Source organism: Bombyx mori, chromosome 24 (assembly GCF_030269925.1).
Source record: "Bombyx mori chromosome 24, ASM3026992v2".
Classification (NCBI taxonomy): Eukaryota; Metazoa; Arthropoda; class Insecta; order Lepidoptera; family Bombycidae; genus Bombyx; species Bombyx mori.
In genome coordinates this window covers 16,192,032-16,214,627 of record NC_085130.1, presented here as the reverse complement: position 1 = coordinate 16,214,627, position 22,596 = coordinate 16,192,032, and the positions used below count along the sequence as shown (strand labels likewise).

Genomic DNA, 22,596 nt, shown 5'->3' with positions numbered 1-22,596 from the left:
ACAGAGTAAATAATAGGTTGGGGAAAAGCCTGTTCGCATTATAGTATGTATGAACATGTAATAAAAACTCTTTGACTATACTATTTGTATATGGCTGGTTTGGTATCATTAACAGTTTAAATTTTAAAAAAGATAATTCCAAATTCAAATTAGGAAAATGTGTGATTTTTATTTATTTTTCGCACTGTCAAGATGAGTGAATCTAATGAAGAGGCATATCAGTAGTTACGACGTAGCTGAAGAATTGAGAATTGACCACAAAACGGTTTTGGCGCATTTGAAAAAAACTGGGTACATAAAAAAGCTCGATATTTGGGTACCTCATGAGCTCACTGGAAATGAACCGGATTCTTTATTACGACGTAACGAGACCGAAGCATTTTTGAAGAAGCTGATAACTGGTGATCAAAAGTGGATTAGGTACGATAAGAACGTGCGAAAAAGGTCATGGTCAAAGGCCGGTCAGGCTTCACAGATTGTAGCGAAACCCGGGTTAATTCGCAACAAGGTGATGCTGTGTTTGTGGTGGGATTGGAAGGGAATTATTCATTATGAGTTGTTACCACCAAGCAGGCCCATCGATTTTGAACTCTACTGCGAACAACTGATGAGATTAAAGCAAGAAGTTGAGAGAAAGCATGCAAACGATCGACCTGTCCTCAAGATAGGAATGCGTCATCGGGCGAAGACAGACTTTGGCGATGCCGAGGGCGACTACTCTACCCCGAAAAAATAAACTTTCGCATTATTATCCTCAACGTTTATTACAAAACTCGAACTTACCTGCACAGTTTTATTAGTCGCGACCTAAAAATTGTCTTTACGATTACTATAACACGTGTCGTTATTTGATATTTTGAATTAGAATACGCATAAAACATACGCTGCATGCGTGTCACTCTGACGAAAGGCATCGAGTGATTTGGTAGCGAAATGAGTTATCCGTGGTGATTAGTTTTGATTCAATCAATTTCAAGGGTGAATCACTATTTTAATATTCGTGTCGCAGCCGAATTATCGTTTCGGATTACTGAGAATGACCGGAGTGATGATCCGCGAGCTGCTTATTATAGTGCGCGCGGAAGCGCTAGTCAGTCTGAGGTATGTGGCGGGGTTAGACGGGGCAGGGCGTGATTGACAAGACGCACACGATATTATATTTAAGTGCAGATAAATCTCAGAATAACATGTTAGAATTAATGTAATGGGTACGTAATTGTAATATGGTATTTTTCTATTTCTTGGTTAAACAATAAATGCATATTCAAATGCATGTTTATTATATTTTATAATTTACGATACAAAACAATTTTATGAGCAAATTAACATTTCTTAATAAGAAAATAAAAAAAAAACGCTATCACTGTTATAGTACATTATAAAAAAATATATTTATTTATCTGTTTTGATTTTATAACAACAAAAACTGATGAAGTCGAATTCATCAATGTGGATTCTCTTCTTTATTTCTTTAGGTTTTCGTGGAGAAGTAAATGTTGGTTTTTTCCGATTCGAATTTTCTTCACCGACAATTCTCATTACGGTCTGAGAAAAAAAATTTGTGCACATTGTAAATTACATCTCACACTGGTCGTGTAATAAATAGGTGGACCCATCTTAGGATATTTTATCTCGTGTATTTTTGGAACAAACTGGCAAGAACTACTGTATCGTATAACCGCCGCGGTGGTCGACGGCAGACTGAGTTAGCTTGACGTTTGTCTACCTCTCCCGCCCTGCCGTTCACATACCTCAGGCGGTGACTAGCGCTTCCGCGCACATTAAATTTGTAAATCCGTAATATGAAATTGACAGTTGACAGCGATATTTGGGCAATATTGATAAATGATTTGATTTTGTAACGAATGTAGCAATTTTCTTAATCTGTGAGTCAGGTAACAAGTAAACCGCGCTCTCCAGGGTCGTGTAGGAACCCCTTTGACTACTGTTTGTACTTTATTGTGTCTGAAAATATTCTATAATAATATATATCGAAGGGTGAACGGCAATTTGATTCAAGCGAAATTTTTGCACCTTTACAGGAGAGCCATTTAAAGTTTAAAATTTAGAAAGAATGTCATAACCAATAAACCTTCATCAGCTTCTTGAATATAGTAAACATAATTGAGGTTCGATTGAAAATATCTGTTGATCCTAATACCAAATATAATGCATCATTAATTACAAAGAAAAATTGCGCGTTCTAAGCGAAAAGTCGCCGATCTAGGCAGAATGACGGTACCTGCCCGTGCGGGATCACAGGACGCCCTACCGCCAGTGGCTCTAAGTTTTGTCGAGATTACAGGCAGATTTAGATTATAGAGTGCTCCAGTATTTTGGTCATATAAACAAGAAAACTCTTTGACAACCTGGAGAGACTCATAATGATGGGTAAAGTGGATGGAAGACGATCCAGAGGTCGAAGCCAAAAAAATATTGAGTGACCAAGTGTCCGAGAATCTGGACTTTTTTTCTTACCTATGCTGATAGCCTTGAGAGGCTATATCAGCTTCTCCCTGACTTGTAGGTGAGCTCAAACCGGAAGTGTTGCTAACACTGACCCTAACAAGAGCAGGATCTACCACCGGATCGGAAACGCAACCCACTGAGAAAATCCGACGAGAAACTCGGCAGGCTGTGTCTATGGGTTAATTTACTCGTCGAGCCCTTCGTCGTAAGCGACGGGCTCAGCGAGGACGGTGACCGGTGCTTGTGGCAATAAAAGCACCGTTGATGGATCGGGAGGATCCGTAATGACGTGCTTAGGGTGACGTCGACTGTTTACCATTCGGTCCACAGGATCGGATATGGAATCTGGACACGAGACTAAGGCACGCACTTCCTTTTTTTTTTTCCTACCTATGCTGATAGCCTTGAGAGGCTATTTCAGCTTCGCCCTAACGTTAGTAGGTGAGCTCGCGGGGCTCAACCGGAGAGTTGCTAACACTGACCCTAGCAAGAGCAGTGCTTCGCAGAATCTACCACCGGATCGGAAACGCGACCCACTGAGAAGATCCGGCGAGAAACTCAGTGGGCTGTGTCTATGGGTTAGTTCGCTCGTCGAGCCCTTCGTCGCAAGCGACGGGTTCGACGAGGACGGTGACCGGTGCTTGTGGTGCCTAAAAGCACCGTTAATGGATCAAGAGGATCCGTAATGACGTGCTTTGGGCGACGTCGACGGTTTACCATTCGGTCTACTGGGTCGGGTATGTAATTTCCAGCGGCTACGATGAGAGGGTTCTCATGTCGTGCCGCCTTCTCAAAATGGCGCAGCGATGCCGACTGTAGATACTTACTAAGAGAGTCGAGCTCCAGGTCATCGTGGAGATCCACATTCCTAAGGAACCATGGCGCTCCGACGGCTATCCTGCAGAATCGTGATTGAATAACCTGAAGGGATTTCAAGTGGGTGCGGGCTGAGTGAGCGAACACTATGCTTGCATACGTCATGACGGGGCGTATACAAGTTTTGTAGAGAGTTACCTTATTGCGGAGGGACAGTTTTTTTTTTTTTTTTTTTTTTTTTTTTTTTTTTTTTTTTTTTTTTTTTTTTTTTTTTTTTTTTTTTTATGTTTGAAGGATTACTGGTGGCCCGGAGGCCTTTCCAGTTTCACCAGGACAGGTGGGCGAGCAAAGGCTCAGCCAGGAGGGGTGGGATTTGCTAACAGCTACCCGAGCGCCTCCGAAGGAGACCTAACAGCTCAAGAGCAGCTGCTTCGCGAATGAATCTACTACCGGATCGGAATCGCGACCCGCTGAGAAGATCCGGCGAGAAACTCAGCGAGCTGATTCATGGGTTAGGTTGCACGGCGAACTCTTTGTCGAGTTCGACGAGTACGGTTACCGAGGTCCCTAAGCCTGCTCCTAGAGCTGAAGGCGTCTAGTGCGAAGGTTATTGGATCTGATGGATCCGTAAGGACGTGTCTAGGGCGTCGACGGTGACTGGCTCCTGCATGATCAGGATTCGGGGAGTAGTCAGCGGCGGCTACGATAAGGCGATTATCATGACGCATAGCCTTATCGAAGTACCGTTCCGACGCTGACTTCATGTATTTCTGTATAGATTCGAGGCCCAGGTCGTCGTGTAGGTCAACGTTCCTCACGAACCACGGAGCTCCGACGGCTAACCTGCAAAAGCGGGATTGTAGAGATTGAAGGGTGTCTATGTGCGTGCGGGCCGCGTGAGCGAACACCACACTCGCGTAAGTCATGACGGGCCTTATGCAAGTTTTGTAAAGTGTCACCTTGTTCCGAAGGGACATTTTACTCCGCTTACAAATCATGGGGTAGAGTCTACCGAGAATAAACGCGGCACGGTCACGGACTGATTTTATATGCGGGCGGAATGTCATCGATGCATCCAGGGTAACGCCCAGGTACTTGACCTTCCTGGCCCAGGGTATGGATTGACTAAAGAGAGTAATCGGGGGTGTGAGATTCCTCCTCCTAATACGGGAGGAAATCCGTGTGGAGCTTCCCCTCTGAAAGAGCACCGCAGTACTTTTCGCTGGGTTGATGTCTATGCGCCATTTTCGGAACCACTGTCCTAGGGCTAGGGCTGCGCTCTGAAGCTTCTTCGCGATTAGGGACTTGTTTCTACTGGAATAGTAAACAGTCGTGTCGTCGGCGAATAAAGCTAAATGGGTCGGCGGCGACCGGGGAATATCGTTAACGAATAAGCTAAATAGGAGGGGTGAGAGGACAGAGCCTTGCGGGACTCCAGCTGTGAGAGGTCGTGGGGAGGAGCGGGTTCCCTCGACTCGATATCGAAAAGAGCGGTTCGACAAGAAGTCCCGTATGATGAGCACGAGACTATCCGGCACACCCATGTTGAATAGTTTGAAAATCAAACCGTTGTGCCAGACTTTGTCGAACGCTTTTGCGACGTCGAAGAAGAGAGCTCCCGTGTATAACGGTTTTGGTCGATTAAGCCCCACAAGAATGTGCTCCGTGAGGCGGTGCACCTGTTGAACGCATGAGTGATTTGTACGGAATGGAGGGACAGTTTGCTTCGACTACAAAGCATTGGATAGAGTCGTCCTAGAATAAACGCGGCGCGGTCGCGTACCGTTTTTATATGGGGACGGAATGTCATCCCTCTGTCGAGGGTGACGCCTAGATATTTGACCTTCGAGACCCACGGTATGGGCTGGCCAAAGAGAGTGATGGGACTAACGGCGGAGGTGTTTGCGCGCCTACTACGGAGTGGGATGCTCGAAGTGATGTTCGGAGGGCGACCCCTTTTGAAGAGCACCGCTGCGCTTTTCGTGGGGTTGATGTCTATTCGCCACTTCCGGAACCACTGTCCCATGGTGGCTACTGCGATCTGGAGTCGCCGATGAAGCAGCGACATCTTCCTACACGAGTAGTAGATAGCCGTGTCATCGGCGAAGAGCGCTAGATGGGTCTCCGGAGACCGGGGTATATCATTGATATACAAACTAAATAATAACGGGGAGAGCGCGGAGCCTTGCGGGACTCCGGCAGTCAGTTGACGGGGACGAGAACGAGTTCCCTCTACTCGATATCGAAACGAACGGTTCGACAAGAAGTCTCGTATGATGAGCACGAGTCTGTCTGGCACTCCCATGTTGTACAGTTTGTAAATTAAACCGTTGTGCCAGACTTTGTCGAACGCCTTCGCGATGTCGAAGAAGAGGGCGCCGGTCGGGATTTGTTTACGCCTATTTAGTCCTATCAGAATGTGCTCCGTGAGGCGGTGCACTTGTTGTACGCACGAGTGTTTTGAGCGGAATCCGAACTGTTCGTCTATGAGAATTTTGTTCGCGGTAACAAAATCCCCGAGGCGTTTCCTAAGGAGACGTTCGTAAATTTTTCCTATCGTCGAGAGGAGACTAATCGGACGGTAACTAGAAGTTTCGTTTCTCGGTTTGCCCGGCTTATGTATACCTATAACGTCCGCTTCTTTCCACACCGCGGGAAAGATGCAGTGCGTCATAGCGGCATTTAAAATTGTAGCCAACATTGCTATCAGTTGGACTGGCAAAAATTTTAGCGCGCGGTTGTGGATGCCGTCGGAGCCTGGTGCCTTCCTAGGTTGGAGGTTGTGGATCGCGTCTCTAACTTCATCCGTGGTAATGGGGGGTAACGCGTCCGAGGGCGGCAGGGAAGCTCTGCGCTCGACCTCCCTGTCGACTAACTCGGTGTGTTCGGGGTCCGCGTGTTGAGTGCTGGTGATGCACTGCTCTTGCAGTGCATCGGCCAGCAGCTCAGCCTTGTCATCGTCATCGAATGCCGGTGGTTGGCCTGAAGGGCGTAAGAGGGGAGGCATAGTAGCGGTAGTTTCGGATTTGAGGGTCCTAGCTAGTCGCCAGTATGCTTGGTGGGAGGGCGCGAGTTGTTCTAAATAACTATGCCAATTATCGTTACAAGCGTCGCTTAAGCGGGAGTGGACTTCGCGTTGTAGACGACGCATCTGAATCCGGTTTGAATGCGTGGGAAGACGATCGTAGGCCCAGATTGCCGCGTTCCTAACTCTTAAGAGATTCCTAAGATCGGGGGACAGTCTGATGCGGTGGAAGCTGTCCTCCACATCGACTTCTTTAGAAGATCTAATGATCGCGGAAGAGATGTGATCGGTAATGATGTTTATGGATTCGATGGTGTCCTCGGGGGATGGATTCGAATCCGGGCCGTAAGGGAGGATTGGCGGAGCGGCGTCGGCTAGGCACGTGCCCAGCTTATTCCAATCCACCATGGTCCTCGTAACAGTGACTGGGTTGTGAGGGCGACCGAGCTGCATAACGACAGGTCGGTGGTCTGAGTCGAGCTCTGACATTGCTTCGATGGAACGCAAGCGCAGAGTTACGTTCCTAAGCAATGCCAGGTCTATAGTGCTCGGACGGAGCGCGATGTTATACGGATAACATATTGGAGTTGGGGGACCGACTATTTCAAAGGTGAGGTCGTCTATAAACGCGTCGAGACGCCTACCGTTTACGTTTGTACGATGGCAGTTCCACCTAGTGTGGTGGCAATTTAAATCGCCTGCCAGGATGACAGAGTCTCCCATGCCGAACAGTGACTCGATGTCACTGCTCAGAAGGGGCTTGTCCGGGGGGCGATAAACGGATGCGATGACGATCGCTGACGCCTCGATATGTGAGAGCGAGGGAGTATCGAGAGGGACAACGTGCAGGGCCCGCCTATAGTAAATGGCAGTCCCGCCTTTAGAGGCGGTGAGTCTGTCATTCCTAACCATGACGTAATTCGCGACTTTCGGGTCGCGACGCGAGGGCTTCAGACAGGTTTCCTGCACTAATAGAATATCTACAAGATTATCGCGGAGGAATTCAAAAATTTGATCGCGTTGCCGCGCGAGTCCGTTAGCATTATAGAATGCTAACGTAAGGGAATACAGTTTTTCTCTACCTTTTTGCGCCATTTGGTTACCGGTAAAGATTTTATAACGTACGCGACACGGACTCGTAGACGTCCATGTGATCGAAAGCGGCCGCGAGCCGCTGTTCGGGGGTTACCGACCTACGTATCGCGTCTGCGAACGATCGCAGACGGTCGAAGTTGACCGCGGTTACGAAGTCACGCACGAGCGCGAAGTCGTTGACGGCAGAGGGTTGCGGGGGACGGAACGCGGGCGCGGGGCGAGGTGCGAGCAGGGGCTGGGGCGCGGGGCGTGTCACGAGCGGGGGCGGGGGTGCGGTTTCCGTTCCCGCCTTCGTATACGGCAGCGGCTTTTTCCACGCCGAGACCGTGGGAACTGCAGCCGGCACGAAGGCGGGTTTCGGCACTGAAGGTGCCGAAGTCTTTGGGCCGACGGTTCGCGGAGCTGGGTGGGTTGGACGTTTTCGTGGAGCCCTGGGACATCCACGGTAGTTCGCGGAGTGCCCTTGCTTAAGGCATAGGACACAGCTGGGAGGTTCGGTCGCGGTTTCCCTATCTCTAACGCAATCTAACGTAGCGTGATCGCCGAGGCATTTCACGCAGCGGGGGCGCGCGTGGCAATTACGCGCCGAGTGGCCATAGAGTTGGCACCTGTAACACTGCCCGGGAGTGCCACGCTTATGGGGGGCTTCGATCGAGATCCCGGATAGGCCGCAAATTTTCGTGAGACATGCGATCTTCTTTTTGGCCTCCGGGGTGGGTTCTAACGCCACGAGTATCATATTATAGGGCTGTTTGCCCCGCCCGCTGTGCATCCGGTGCACACTAACTATCGGGAGGGCCTGAGCGGTCAGATCCTCCTTTATGTAGTCGATGTCGAGTTCTTTAGGGACTCCGCGTATTACTACGCGGAGCTCGCGGTCCTCCTGAAGAGCATAGGTGTGGAAACCTATGTTCTCCTTTCGGAGGTATGCTGAGAGGGCCCTATGGTCGCCCGGCGTTGCGACCTTTATCTGAATCCCATGCGCGACGTTACGCGCATGGGTGTAGTTAATTTTATTTGCCTGAAGGGCCTGGGACACGCGATTCCACGCTGTCTTCTCTTGAAGTATCAGCGGGGGCGGGGCAGCTACTTTAGGAGCGGGCGCGGGTTTGGGGCGCGGCGGTGGGGTTACGCGGCGAGCGGAGTCCGACTCCGGTGTCACGACTACCTGCGGGCGGGAGGTGGTCGCGGATTTAGTCTGCTTCGTCGTGGAGCTCCGGGACTCCACGGCGCGAGTACGCTTTTTACCGCGCGTTACGGTTTGGAACCCGTCCGAAGTTCCAGGCTGAGGGCTTGACGCGGATTTGAAATCCATCTCCGATTCGGTATCGGAGCCTGAACTTGAAACGATCGAGGTCGCGGCGGACGTAGCGCGTGATGACGTAACCGACGCGGGCGCGGGGGTGGGGGTAGCGCTAGGCGCTTCGTGAGTCGCACGCACTTCCCTGTGCCACCGACCGACTTAAGTGGCTACGAGGCACAAGAAACGTTTACAGGCAGACGCATCATGTTGCTCAGCAATAAGCGATCGACTGAAGGAGAAGGAGATTATACAAATTTGTAGGTAGCGGCTTGGCTTTGCCCCTGACATTGCTGACGTCCATGGGCGACGGTATCCATTCACCATCAGGTGGGCCGTATGCTCGTCAACAAGGGCAATAAAAAAAGATTAAAATCACGACCGTACTAAAAAAAACCCTTCAATAAATAGTTAAGCTTCGATCATACTGAATGGCCCCTAACTATTTCGCGACACATCGAATAATGACCAATTTCATAGTTGGTCAGTAACGTGAGATTATAATTCACAGCTTACAACATAGATTAGAATCTCGCTATAAATATTTTTATATATAAATTAAAAATATTGACTGATTGTTTTTACATGGACATAACATAATTGTGTGGTTCAATGGAAACAATAAAAAGTATCTTAATCTTCTTAACCCTTTTAGAGTTGAGCTTATGTTACGTATTTTTCAAAAATTGGTAGACAATTATTGAAAAGCAAGTACCATATAAACAACTTTCACTTAAAAAAATACACTTTAATCTATACTTATATTTATTATTTATTTATTTATTTTATATCTATACTTACTAATATTATGAAGCAGAAGAGTTTGTTTGTTTGAACGCGCTAATCTCAAGTCACGCTCACCAAATTTGTTCTAAAATAAAGCATTATTTGTGAAGGTGTTTTTATAAAGATTATATTAACCTCTATCCAAACAAATACGTTATTCATTACAACATTGAAACACCCGAATCACTTCAAGATAGGTTTTGATAGTGGTATGAGCGTCTGCTTTACAAACGCCTCAGAGACTTCGTCTCATCCAAGGGCATTCTCATCGATGAAAAATTCGGATTCCGTACAAATCACCCATGCATTCAACAGGTGCACCGCCTCACGGAGCACATTCTTGTGGGGCTTAATCGACCAAAACCGTTATAAACGGGAGCTCTCTTCTTCGACGTCGCAAAAGCGTTCGACAAAGTCTGGTACAACGGTTTGATTTTCAAACTATTCAACATGGGCGTGCCGGATAGTCTCGTGCTCATCATACGGTACTTCTTGTCGAACCGCTCTTTTCGATATCGAGTTAAGGGAACCCGCTCCTCCCCACGACCTCTAACGGCTGGAGTCCCGCAAGGCTCTGTCCTCTCGCCCCTCTTAATTAGCTTATTCATCAACGACATTCCCCGGTCGCCGCCGACCCAGTTAGCTTTATTCGCCGACGACACGACTGTTTACTATTCGAGTAGAAACAAGTCCCTAATCGCGAAGAAGCTTCAGAGCGCAGCCCTAGCCCTAGGACAGTGGTTCCGAAAATGGCGCATAGACATCAACCCAGCGAAAAGTACTGCGGTGCTATTTCAGAGGGGAAGCTCCACACGGATTTCCTCCCGGATTAGGAGGAGGAATTTCACACTCCCGATTACTCTCTTTAGACAATCCATACCCTGGGCCAGGAAGGTCAAGTACCTGGGCGTTACCCTGGATGCATCGATGACATTCCGCCCGCATATAAAATCAGTCCGCGACCGTTCCGCGCTTATTCTCGGTAGACTCTACCCCATGATCTGTAAGCGGAGTAAAATGTCCCTTCAGAACAAGGTGACACTTTAAAAAACTTGCATAAGGCCCGTCATGACATACGCGAGTGTGTTGTTCGCTCACGCGGCCCGCACACACATAGACACCCTCCAATCTCTACAATCCTGCTTTTGCAGGTTAGCCGCCGGAGCTCCGTAGTTCGTGAGGAACGTTGACTTACACGACGACTTGGCCCTCGAATCAATCCGGAAATACACGAAGTCAGCGTCGGAACGGTACTTCGATAAGGCTATGCGTCATGATAATCGCCTTATCGTTGCGGCCGCTGACTACTCCCCGAATCCTGATCACGCAGGAGCCAGTCACCGTCGACGCCCTAGACACGTCCTTACGGATCCATCAGATCCAATAACCTTTGCACTAGACGCCTTCAGCTCTAACACTAGGAGCAGGCTTAGGGATCCCGGTAACCGTACTCGTCGAACTCGACATAGTTCGACGTGCAACCTAACCCATGAATCATCTCGCTGAGTTTCTCGTCGGATCTTCTCAGCGGGTCGCGATTCCGATCCGGTAGTAGATTCATACGCGAAGCAGCTGCTCTTGAGCTGTTAGGTCTCCTTCGGAGGCGCTCGGGCAGCTGTTAGCAAATCCCACCCCTTCTGGCTGAGCCTTTGCTCGCCCACCTGTCCTGGTGAAACTGGGAAGGCCTCCGGGCCACAAGTAATCCTTCAATCATAAAAAAAAAAACTGCTTTGTACATAAATGATAGATAGGCAATAACCATACTCGATGCGCAAAAAAAAAATAATAATAATCGTCGTGTAATAAAAGTCAAACCCGCAAAATAATAATTTGCGTAATTACTGGTGGTAGGACCTTTTGTGAGTCCGCACGGGTAGGTACCACCACTCCACCTATTTCTGCCGTGAAGCAGTAATGCGTTTCGGTTTGAAGGATGGGGCAGCCGCTGTAACTACCTTGAGACCTTAGAACTTATGTCTCAAGGTGGATGGCGCATTTATGTTGTAGATTTCTATGGGCTCCAGTAACCACTTAACATCAGGTGGGCTCTGAGATCGTCCACCCATATATGCAATAAAAAAAAGGTAAAAATTATGATCGAAATAACTATTCCACGCGGACGAAGTCGCGGGCAAAAGCTAGTAATCATTTAAAATGATTGATTAAAAATGTAATTAGTGTCAAAAACGTTACGTTATTAAAAAATTTATACGCGCGCGCGATAAGACACGACCTTTATATTAAGTCGTTACCTAATACCTATATATATATAGTCGGTATTCCGATGCTCCGCATTTACATGCATTAATACAGGCTCGATCTATCGACGGCTCGCGCTCACACGAATAAAGTAATTAAAACCACTTATACGGTTTACATTTCGCCGACGCTACCACGGAAACAGTAAAGAAACGTCGGAATAAAAACAACGTAAGAATAAGCCGTCAAAAGTAATATTAATTGTTTCTACGACACACGACAACCGATAGGAATATATATGTGGGATGCAGGCTTCAGACAAATATCCTCCCGATCCACTAACGGTGCTTCTAGGTACGTCAAGCACCGGTCACCGTTCTCGTCGAACCCGTCGCTTGCGACGAAGGGCTCGACGAGTAAATTAACTCTCAGACACAGCCCACTGAGTTTCTCGCCGGATCTTCTCAGTGGGTCGCGTTTCCGATCCGGTGGTAGATTCTGCGAAGCACGGCTCTTGCTAGGGTTCGTGTTAGCATCGTCGTCAGGTTTGGGCCCCTTGAGCTCACCTACTAGTTACGGTTACGCTGGAATAGCCGCTCCAGGCTACCAGCTTAGGTAGGAAAAAAAATCACCTTTTTTTAAAATACTATTAATTAAAATGATAATCGTTAATTGTTTCGTGTTCTTCGTCTCTCATTTGTCGTCGTTTATTTATTTATTTATAACTTCATATACTAGAAAGTATAAAGGCGGACTTAATGCCATAGGCATTCTCTAACAGTCTATTATTATTATTATTATTCTATTAGTTTATCTGTCATCTCACACGTCATCCCCTTCCTTTCTCTATATATCGCTGCGTTCACAGACATCGACTTGCATCCATCATATCATACGTTCAAGAAAACAACATTCCCACATATATATGTTGTACGGGCCAGCGCGCACATCGCATTGCATACCGCTGCATCAAAGTCATTCATTTTCGAGTCAGTTCGTGTACCGCCATCAGCAAGGCGTCATGTACTCACATAATGTAATTTTTATCATATAAACAGCCACCAATTAGTGTAAGCATATCAATAAACAATTACTCAAAATTGGAGTTGTTATCGACGTTGAGAGGCTCTGCCCCTCCAAACCATAACCTCTCCCAACTCACTTGATTATAGTCTTGGCGACTGATCGCAGGTGTTAAAGTAAAAAAAAAACAAGGAAATCACTATGCTTGGGTTTCTTGAATAACACTTCCAAATCGATATGGAGCTTATATTTTCTTTGTACAGGTTTTTTTTTATTTTTACGTTGCGAATGAGTTAGCTTGGCACGGCCATTAATTGAAGTGTAAAAATGGTGTCGGTAAACATAAATAAAATTTTGTACATTGCTCCTTAAAATTCGTAGGCGTTAACACTTAATCTTCTTAACCCTTTTAGAGTTGAGCTTATTTTTTACATATTTTGCAAAAAGTCCATATGAAAAACTATAACTTAAAAAAATAAATGCCTAATTCACTGCAAAATAATTTGAAATGTTTGTTTAAAAATGTAATTGACTAAAAACGTTATACTTGCGCGCGCTAAGACACGTCTGTACAGATTGATACCTAATACGTATAATCGAACTGCGCAATAGTCGATATTCCGACGCTCCGCATTTACATGCATTAATACAAGCTCGATCTATCGACGGCTCGCGCTCAAACGATTAAAGTCATTAAAATCACTTTTACGGTTTACATTTCGTCGGCGCTACCACGGAATCTGTAAAGAAACGTCAGAATAAAAACAACACAAGAATAAGCCGTCAAAAGTAATATTAATTGTTTCTACGACACGTGACAACCAATAAAAATACGTGTCTTATTTTTTTATGTTACGTTTATTTTTTTTTATTGCTTAGATGGGTGGACGAGCTCACAGCCCACCTGGTGTTAAGTGGTTACTGGAGCCCATAGACATCCACAACGTAAATGCGGCACCCACCTTGCGATATAGTTTCTAAGTTCTCAAGTATAGTTACAACGGCTGCCCCACACTTCCAACCGAAACGCATTACTGCTTCACGGCAGAAATAGGCAGGGCGGAGGCTCATACAGATGACGACAGACGATCGTTGGAGATTCGTAACTGAGAAATTGTGTTTTTCATGTTTGTCCAGCCGACATCAATTAAGGGCTTGTGAAAAAAAAGACGAAGTGTGCTGTTCGCGACTGCATGAGGGTCCATCACACTTTGCTCCACGCTGTGCGACGCGTCATTAAGATTGATAATGCTGTCAACCACACGGACAAGACCGTTAATACTGTCAACAGTGCGGATCGGCATGTATTTTTAAAAGTGGTACCAGTTGTAGTATCCGGAGCGAAAGGTGACGTGCTAACCTATGCACTTTTAGACGAGGGGGCAGCAGTGACTCTCGTGAGCTCGTCACTTCTGGAGAGAGCTGGCATCACTGGACCGACATCGAGCCTTCGCATCCGCGCCGCGTCCGGCATGACAACCATTGAACCGAACTCTTTTTTTTTTTTCCACAGGAGAAAATCGCCGGATCCCCACCCGCACGGCAGGTGGGGTATGTGGGAGTCGAACCTCACTAAAAACTCCTGCCGCTCACAGCCGGCGCCCTATCCCGGACCGGGTGGGAACCCAGTCGGAGCTATTGAGACGGCGGGACAGGGTTTACGCAGTGCACATTACATCCATCCCGCCGTCACCCAGACGCCGGACCGGCGGCCGCCAGCAACACGACCGCCGGTTCCCTCGGTCCACGGGCTGAACCGAACTCTAGAGTAGTTTCTTTTAATATTCGCGGAGTAAATGTATCAAATGTAAATAGTGCACGTTCTGTAAATAATCTTAATATATTATGGTAGATAGTTTTAGTTATAAGAAAATTGTAAACAAATAAATATCCGTGGGTGACTGATTATGTAACTGACTATGACATACGGCCTGACATGATTGAACTTCTTATTGGACAAGACAACATTGATTTGATTATCAAAAAATATATTTTTATTTTTTGATTTTTATAATAATAATTAATATATTTATTATAAAAAGAACACAATATTCCTAACCTAAAAGTACATGTTATTATCCGCAACATGCTTCGTCAGATTACAGAAATAAAATTATCAGCAACATGCTTCGTCAAAAAGTACAATACTTACTTTCAGCTGCAAGCGTTTGATTATTACTAGACAGATAATACAAAGACATAAGACTGGACCGATAGTTTCTAAGACTAACTTAGGCTACGTAGTTCATGGAAATGTAGGACTGGGGAGTGTAGAAGAAGGGGGTGAGAAGAAGGGTCGTCGTACCCCCTTTCGGGGGCACGGAACGGGCCTCGGGGCCCTCGGGACATATATACTTATACATAATACGATGGGCTTGGTTCTCTTGGGCGGAGTGATGCCCGTGGAGGAGTCACCCCGGCGCCGGCTGCTGTCCTCTGCTTGTTTTTTTTTTTTTTTTTTTTTTTCCCCCTAACTACTGACCATAACTAACTAAAACTAAACTACTATACTAACTATTAACTACTAACTATTTACAATATATACAAAGCGGGACAACAGTCAGCACCGTGGGGCCCGCCACCGGCCCCATGCCGCGGCCCCACCTCTACAAGTCAGAGGGGGAGCCGCGGCACTAGTTTGGCGCTCACCCGCTAAGGGCTCCCCAGAAGGGGAAGACCGTCACGGGGAGGGACCGACGTAAAATCACTCCCCTTAAGGGGGAGTGGTCCACCCAAACTGGCGGTAGAATGGGTCCCCATGGGGGGGCACCCCAACAGTGTGGGGCTCAGTCCCATGGGGGCACTCATTATGAGCACTCCCATATCACTCCGGTTAAGCCGACTATCTTACCATAGCCGGGGGTTCCAGTAGCTCCCTTGGTAGCGCCCTACCATCAGGTGGTCTTGCGTGCAAGGGAGCTAAGTTGTGGAGATGCTCGTGGGGTCCACCGTCAGCCCGCTCGTAAAGGTTACGAGCTAGCCTCCGGATGAACTCCTCAAGCGACTCCACATCCAGATCCCGGGCGATTACGGCATTACTGACGTAAAGCCCTGCCCCGACTATCGTGCGAAGAGCCAGATTCTGCTGGGCCTGTAACTTCACCCGCATGATCTGTGGGATGAGGTGATACCAGGCCGCAGCTGCGTACGTGATACGGGAACGAACATACGCCTTGTAAATGCCGAGTCTAGTCCTGGTCGGCAACCTGGAGGCCAACACCGGCCGGAGGAGAAACCTCGCATAGCGGGCGGCCGCCAACGCCGACTTGGCGTGGGTGGTCATCCTCAAACTCCGGTCTATATTGACTCCCAGGTATCGGACACTGGGCCTAAACTCGACATTGACTCCACGAAGACTGAGCTGTCCTGGGACGACTCTTGTGCGGACCGGACCGAAGAAGATAGCCGCGGTCTTCCCCACGTTGACCGCGACCCTCCATCGGTCCAGCCACTGGGGCAGTAGGTCCAACAGCCTCTGCATCCTCGAAATGGCCGCAGAAGGGAAATTTGAGGGCGCGAAGTAGGCGCTGTCGTCGGCAAACAGCGCCAACTTCACGTCGGCTTCCCACGCTTGGAGGTTGGCCTCAAGCGTGGGAATGTCGTTGGTATAGAGAGCGTAGAGGAGTGGTGCCAGGACACTCCCCTGAGGAACTCCGGCCGTGACTGGGCGCACCGACGACTTGGCGCCCTCGACCGCGACGAGGAAGGATCTTCCCTCCAGGTACGACCCCAGCAGTTGCACGTAGGCGTGCTGGAGGTCCGTGTTCTGCAACAGCTTGTAGATCAGTCCCGCATGCCAGACACGGTCGAAGGCCTTCTCGATATCGAGAAAGACTGCGGCCGTGTACTGGCGCGCCTTGGACCGATCCGCCAAGTGGTGCATAACGCGGACCAATTGCAGCGTTGTCGAGTGACCGCTGCGAAACCCGAATTGCTCGGGTCTGAGAAGGATGTGCGGCGATACCCTTCTCAGCAGCAGCCGCTCGAACAACTTGCCCATATGCGACAGTAGTGTGATCGGACGATAACTGGAGGGATTTCTCCTATCCTTGCCGGGTTTGGGCAGGGCAATAACCTTGCCCAATTTCCAAGTTCCCGGGAAGTGTCCTGTGGACAGAATGGAATTGAACAGTCGTGTCATGAATGACACGACCGTTTCGGGGAAGTGGAAAAATGCGAGGGAGGCAATACCGTCCTCGCTCGGCGCCTTGCGCCTCTTCATCCGCTTGAGAGGCGCAATTCACTGGGAGTGATGAAATCACCATCTCCCAACGGTGGCACCGGGGAGGAGAGTAGGCTTGCTACGCTCTCTTCCACCGATTGGTGGAATGCGGCCTCTGTGGGTGCAGAGTTATTTGGAGCGAACTGCTGCTCCAGCATTACGGCCAGGACATCGGCGCGGGCCTGAGCCGAGAAGCATCGGTTGCCCCTCTCATCCACGAGTGGACAAGTCGGGGCAGGCCGATTTGAGAGCTGGCGGCAAAGTCGGTGGAGGGACACGGACGAGGGGTCCTCACGGGCCTCCTCGATCCGTTCCTCCCACGCATAGCCCCGATAGGAGCTAATCTTCGCCGCCAATTCCGCTTCCAGCTCATTAAGCTCGCGCTTGATCCTGGGACAACGAGTTGTCGCCCAGAGCCTCCTCAGGCCCCTCTTCCGGCGAATAATCGCTTTCAGATGGGCCGGGAGTATACCTCTGGGCCCGCCGCTGGGCACAAGAGTCGTCGCCTGGTCGATCGCTCCCCTGATCGAGTCGACAAGGCGGACTGCCGCGTCGTCGACCCCCGTCAGGGGTGTTGGGGTCCTGAATTACGGGAAGATCGACTAGGCGTCTCTTAAAGAGCTCCCAGTCGACCTTCGGTCGTAGGGGCGAGGTCGCAACCCGGGTAAGCCCCATTCCCAGTGTGACCAGGATAGGGAGAAGGGGGGTACCCAGGTCGTACAGTGCCTCAATAGTTAAGGGGCACCGTAGCCCCTTATGAACGCACACATCCAACACGTCGGGCTGGAGTTGCGCGGCGGTCGGAATGTGGGTGGGTTCGTCGGGGCCGACCACTGAGTAGTCGCCCCTATCGGCATCTTCTAACAGCCGCCTGCCCACTGCTGAGTTGAGTCGGGAGACCCACGCGACGTGCTTCCCGTTGAGGACCCGACCAGCAGAGCTGGGCGGCTGTCGTAATTCAGGACCCGTCTTATGTCCCCGGGGTGGAAATCAGGCCCCGGGGGTCTATACGCGGCATAAACCCGCATATCTCCCCCCGAGGTGTGGATCCTCACACCGATCGACCTTGTCGATGTGAAGGCCAGCAAGTCCAACTGATCATGCACCACGTCTCGCCTGACGAGTGCCGCAGTGCCCCTGAACGGCAACCCGGCAGGACTCATCTCATCACGTCGGTACATGAAATAGTTTGGAATCCTGAACACATCCCGAGGACGTAGCTTGGTCTCGCCCAGGAGCACAACCTCAGGGTTGTACTCCCGGGCGAGAACCAAGAGATCGTTCTTGCGGGTTTTTACTCCGCCGGGGTTCCAATAAATGATGCGCAGTTCCTGGCTAGCCATTGAACTGCGCAATCATTCGGTAGAACCCCGACAAGAGAGCCCCGAAAGGGCTGGCTCCCGAGGCGATCTCGCGGATCACTCCGGAGACCACCTCGGACATTTTTTCCCAGAGCGCGAGAAGCCATGCAGCAAAGCCGGCAGGCTGTGAGGCCTGCCGACCGCTGCGCTGCTCGCGCTGAGGGCGGGGGGGAAGAGGGGGCAGAGTATTGCCCAACGGCTCAGGTTTAGCTTGAGGCAATGTTTGTCCCTCCAGTTGTGGAGGGTTAGGGTCGGCAGTTACGTTGGCTTCCATGGCCTCATGAAGTTGTTGGTCCACTTCCATGTTTCTGGCGCTGCTCTCTCTCGCCATTTTCTTCAAGAGTTTCTTCCTCTCCTTCTTTTTTTTATTTTTATTTTTATTTTTTGTAGATTTAGGGGCTGAGCCGGCTGTCTGGCGAGTGTCGTGGGCTGTGGTGATAGCTATAATTTGGGCTCGGCCACGAGGATTGGGGTTGGACGTTTTGGTCTGTCGCGGCGGGTTGACCTGCGCCATCAGCGTGGCGCTGATGCTGGCTGAGGCTGGCGTGGCTGACGGCGCTGCCTCCACTACCGAGACAGACGGAATGGTACTAGGAGGGGGAGGGGCTGGGGTTTGGGAAGATTTCCCTTTCCCCTTCCCCTTTCCCTTAGGGATGGGAACAGGTGCGACTGGAGCCGGGACATTCCTGGGCCGAAGCACCGGTGGTGCAGGAGGGGGGATGGTTACTCCCATCATCCTGGCCCTCTTGCGGTAGACCACACACCGCCGATCGATGGCGGCGTGGTCCTTCCCGCAATTTGCACAGGATAATGGGCCATCCCTTGGTTTCGGGCAGTCCGCCACAATGTGCTCGCCGGCACATCGAACGCAGCGAACCGCACGGTGACAATTGGTGGACGCGTGACCGAAGGCCTGGCAGCGGTGACACTGCGCAGGTCCTCGGTTTGGACGCCATCCCTCAACCGTCACCCCCGGCAAGTACATCAGTTCATTCACTGAATACAGCCGGGCGAGGTCACCCTTGGAGAGGTGGTCCAAGGCCACGAAGAAAACGCAGCCCTGACTCCCTCTCTTGGCCCGGATACACCGGGCATATCGAGCAGGAAAGCCCAGCTCCTTGAGGGCGTTCGTAACTTCCGCCGCATCGGTGTCGGCAGGGAGACCCCGGACGGCCACCTTCGAGGGTATTTCCTCCGACAGCGCATAACAAAACCATTTAATGGTTTTGTCTGCGGCGGAGGCCCTCGAAAGATAGTCCTGGATCACCCTGTACTCCTCCGCCGATGACGGCAAGAAGCGGAAACTGGCGCCGTGGGGTCTGGCAGAAGGAGCCCTACCGAGGCGCTCCCTAATGGCTGCCATATGGCGAGACCAGTTCGGGAGAGCTTCCACCATGATAGGTGGATGCCGGCGGAGCTCTTCCTGGACCCGACCCCTCGGCCTCGGGGGAGGAGGGACTTGAGTTTGGGTGGGTCTGGGGCGAGTACCCACTGGGGGTTGGGATGCGGCTATGGTCGCATAAGATGTTGAGGGAGTGGGTTGGTACGGGTTAGGGACCTGTTGGGCTTTAGTGGACTCGAGATCCATATACTTGGTTGAATCCAGGTTGCACGCCGTGCCGCTTAGGGCGGGGGCACCTCGAGTTGGATCCACTGGGATGGGGGATATGGTCGGGGAAGGGGATCGAGGAGGGGATCTGAGTTGGCGTGGGGCTACCCCTGTCCTGGTGGGGGCCCTCGGTTTGGGAATGGGTTTAGCTACTGGGATGGGACTCCCAGTGGGGGATGAAGACCTTGATGAAGAAGGAGAAACAGAGTTGGAGTTGGAGTTGAAAGAGGACGGGGCGGAAGACGTGGCCTCGCTATCCTCTCCCTCCGATTTGGAGGAGGGGCCTATTCTTGGTCGTTTATCTTGGTCCGATGAGCCTCGGTCTGACTCGGACCTGGCCTTCTTCCGCGGCCGAGAGGGCCCCGAGGGATCGGTCAACGAGGGAAGGGCACCTTCCCTCGGTTCGATCCCCGGAGAACCCCCGGCCGAGGCCGAAGGCCCGGGCCGATTGTCAGTTCCGAACCCCATCGGGACTGTACGAATCATTGGTTCAGGTCTATGGGTCCGTAATTCGGCCATCGCCTGACTTCCCTTACGAGACGGGCCGGGAGTGCTGATTATGGGGGGTGAATGACCCCCAGACATGATGTGGTAATCCTGAAGATCACGCGGACATTGGTGCCCTCACTAGGCAGGCTATATATACACTATGGGCGACCAGTCAGCCGACCCTTCGTTTCAGAGAATAAGCATGTAGTGTAGGTCAGTTTGACTGTGAGGGGGAGACTAGTGACGCTTGTCAGTAGCAGTCCCAAGTATAACTATAATTGATTTAAATAGTAGAAAAAGAAACAAAGAATAAAGTAAGGAAAATAATAATTAATAGTTGAGTCTATCAATACTAATCAAAACTAATAACTAAGTCAAACTCACTTCAATTAGGCAATAATAAACAATAAATACTACCCTTAATTACCGCTATTAACTACCACGATAACGTGATTGGGGTCACCCGTCGCATGTGGTATTCTAATATAAACTAAGTACTATCAATTCGAAAAGATTACTGAATAATTCTACCAATGTAATTTAAAACTACTGCTAATTATTATCAATTAATTTTAAAGTTATTAAATTAAGAAAGAAAATTTACATATGTAGTTCTAAGTGACTACAGAACAATAAAATAATTATATTATCCAACTAAAAACGCAACAATAATTGGTGTGTTATGTAAAACACGAGTGGGTTCGGGACACCAATACCACGGGCCAGGTCCACAAGGCCGGGACCCCCGGGTTAGAAGATCTCAAAACCAGGTTTGAGATCAGGAAGCCCCGGGATCAACGACCGAGTGGGCCACGACCGAGACACTAGCACCTTCCCCCTCCCGGGCTAGCTGCGGTACCACACAAATAAAAATAAACTAGAGATAAAATAATACTATGAAATTTACAAGTTATTAGCTGCTATACAACGTATACGACGGGATCGCACAACCACAATCGTCAGTACTATTGTAAAAAACGACAAAACAATGGGGACGGCTTATGATCGGTGATCAGTATGCCAATAATAATGTAATCTAGGTTTAAAAATCAAATTACGAATTCGAAAAAAAAAAATTACACCAAAAGAGGGTAGGTATGAAAAATTTTAAACACGCTATATACATAAAATAATTCAATATGTGAACAATTTAACTACTTTCTACCTAATAATTATAAAGAAACTAATAACGTAAAGTAATGCAAATGAAATCGAATAGACATAGGAAATAATCAATTGTACAATTAATAATGAAATAACTAGAACTTAAACTTAAGCTTACGACCTACCTGTAAGGCTCCGACGCCGCAGACCTGTGGAGGATTGGCCTTCGGGTGTTGGTAACAGCCCCTCCTAACCCCGAGGGGTAGGGGAGGACTGGGAACAGACACGGGCGGCCAGACTCAATGGAGCTCACGTACACAAGTTTTATTAAAAAATAAAATGGTTACGCAGCTTTCACAGGCTGATCGACACCTACCCGCTATTAACCAATGTTAAGAATAGAATAGTGTCAATCAACTCACCTGTTCCCGGGTCCCTCGTTTGTGCTGCTCGGAACGTTACCGCGCCGAAACAGCTGACGCCAGATGAAACACACTCGCGTAGGATCACTTCTGCACAGCACACAACACAGCAAGGATATCCTGGACGCACTGGTGTCCCGAGGGGGTAGTGTACCAGACGATACAACTGTTTTACATTTTTGTCGATGCGATTAACTTCACGAGCCGGTCAAGCAGTCTTTCTCCACAGAGTCGTTTGGTGTTAAGCAGACTGACGACTTTCCTCGTTCTCGAGAGGATCAGCTAGCGCTGAGCATCATGGAGCGAACTGCTAAGCTCTTGCCCGAAGACAGGTGGGAGACTGGCCTGCTTTGGAAGTCTGTCGATCTTCAGATGCCGGACAGCCTACCATTGGCTATGAGCCGACTCACCGGTATTAGAAGAAAATGGTGAGATACCCAAAGATTGTTTCTCAGTACAGGTCTAGGATAGAAGAGTATTTGGACAAAGGGTACATCACCAAAATTGAACCAGGCGATCCTGTGACTAAAACTAGGATCTGGTACTTGCCGCATTTTGCAGTCTTTAACCCCAACAAACCGAACAAGCTACGGATTGTTTTAGACTGTGCTGTGAAGTCTGAGGGTAAGTTTTTTAATGATTTCCTGCTGCAGACCATATGGAAGTCAAATGTTGA

At 49.2% G+C, this 22,596-nt stretch overlaps 1 protein-coding gene across 3 annotated transcripts in view; it reads right to left on the bottom strand.

The window, feature by feature from the left end:
* The window catches only part of UGT41A3 (UDP-glycosyltransferase UGT41A3), a 43,681-nt gene extending 21,848 nt beyond the window's left edge, over positions 1-21,833 (bottom strand). For 2 of the 3 annotated variants that reach the window (XM_038019609.2, XM_038019610.2), the window contains exon 1: positions 784-1,708. The gene's annotated coding sequence lies outside the window, so the exon portion shown is untranslated. Of the gene's footprint in view, positions 1-783; positions 1,709-21,683 lie in introns of those variants that run through there. The other variant, XM_062675514.1, reaches the window with a different exon arrangement.
* Between the last annotated feature and the right edge of the window lie 763 nt (positions 21,834-22,596).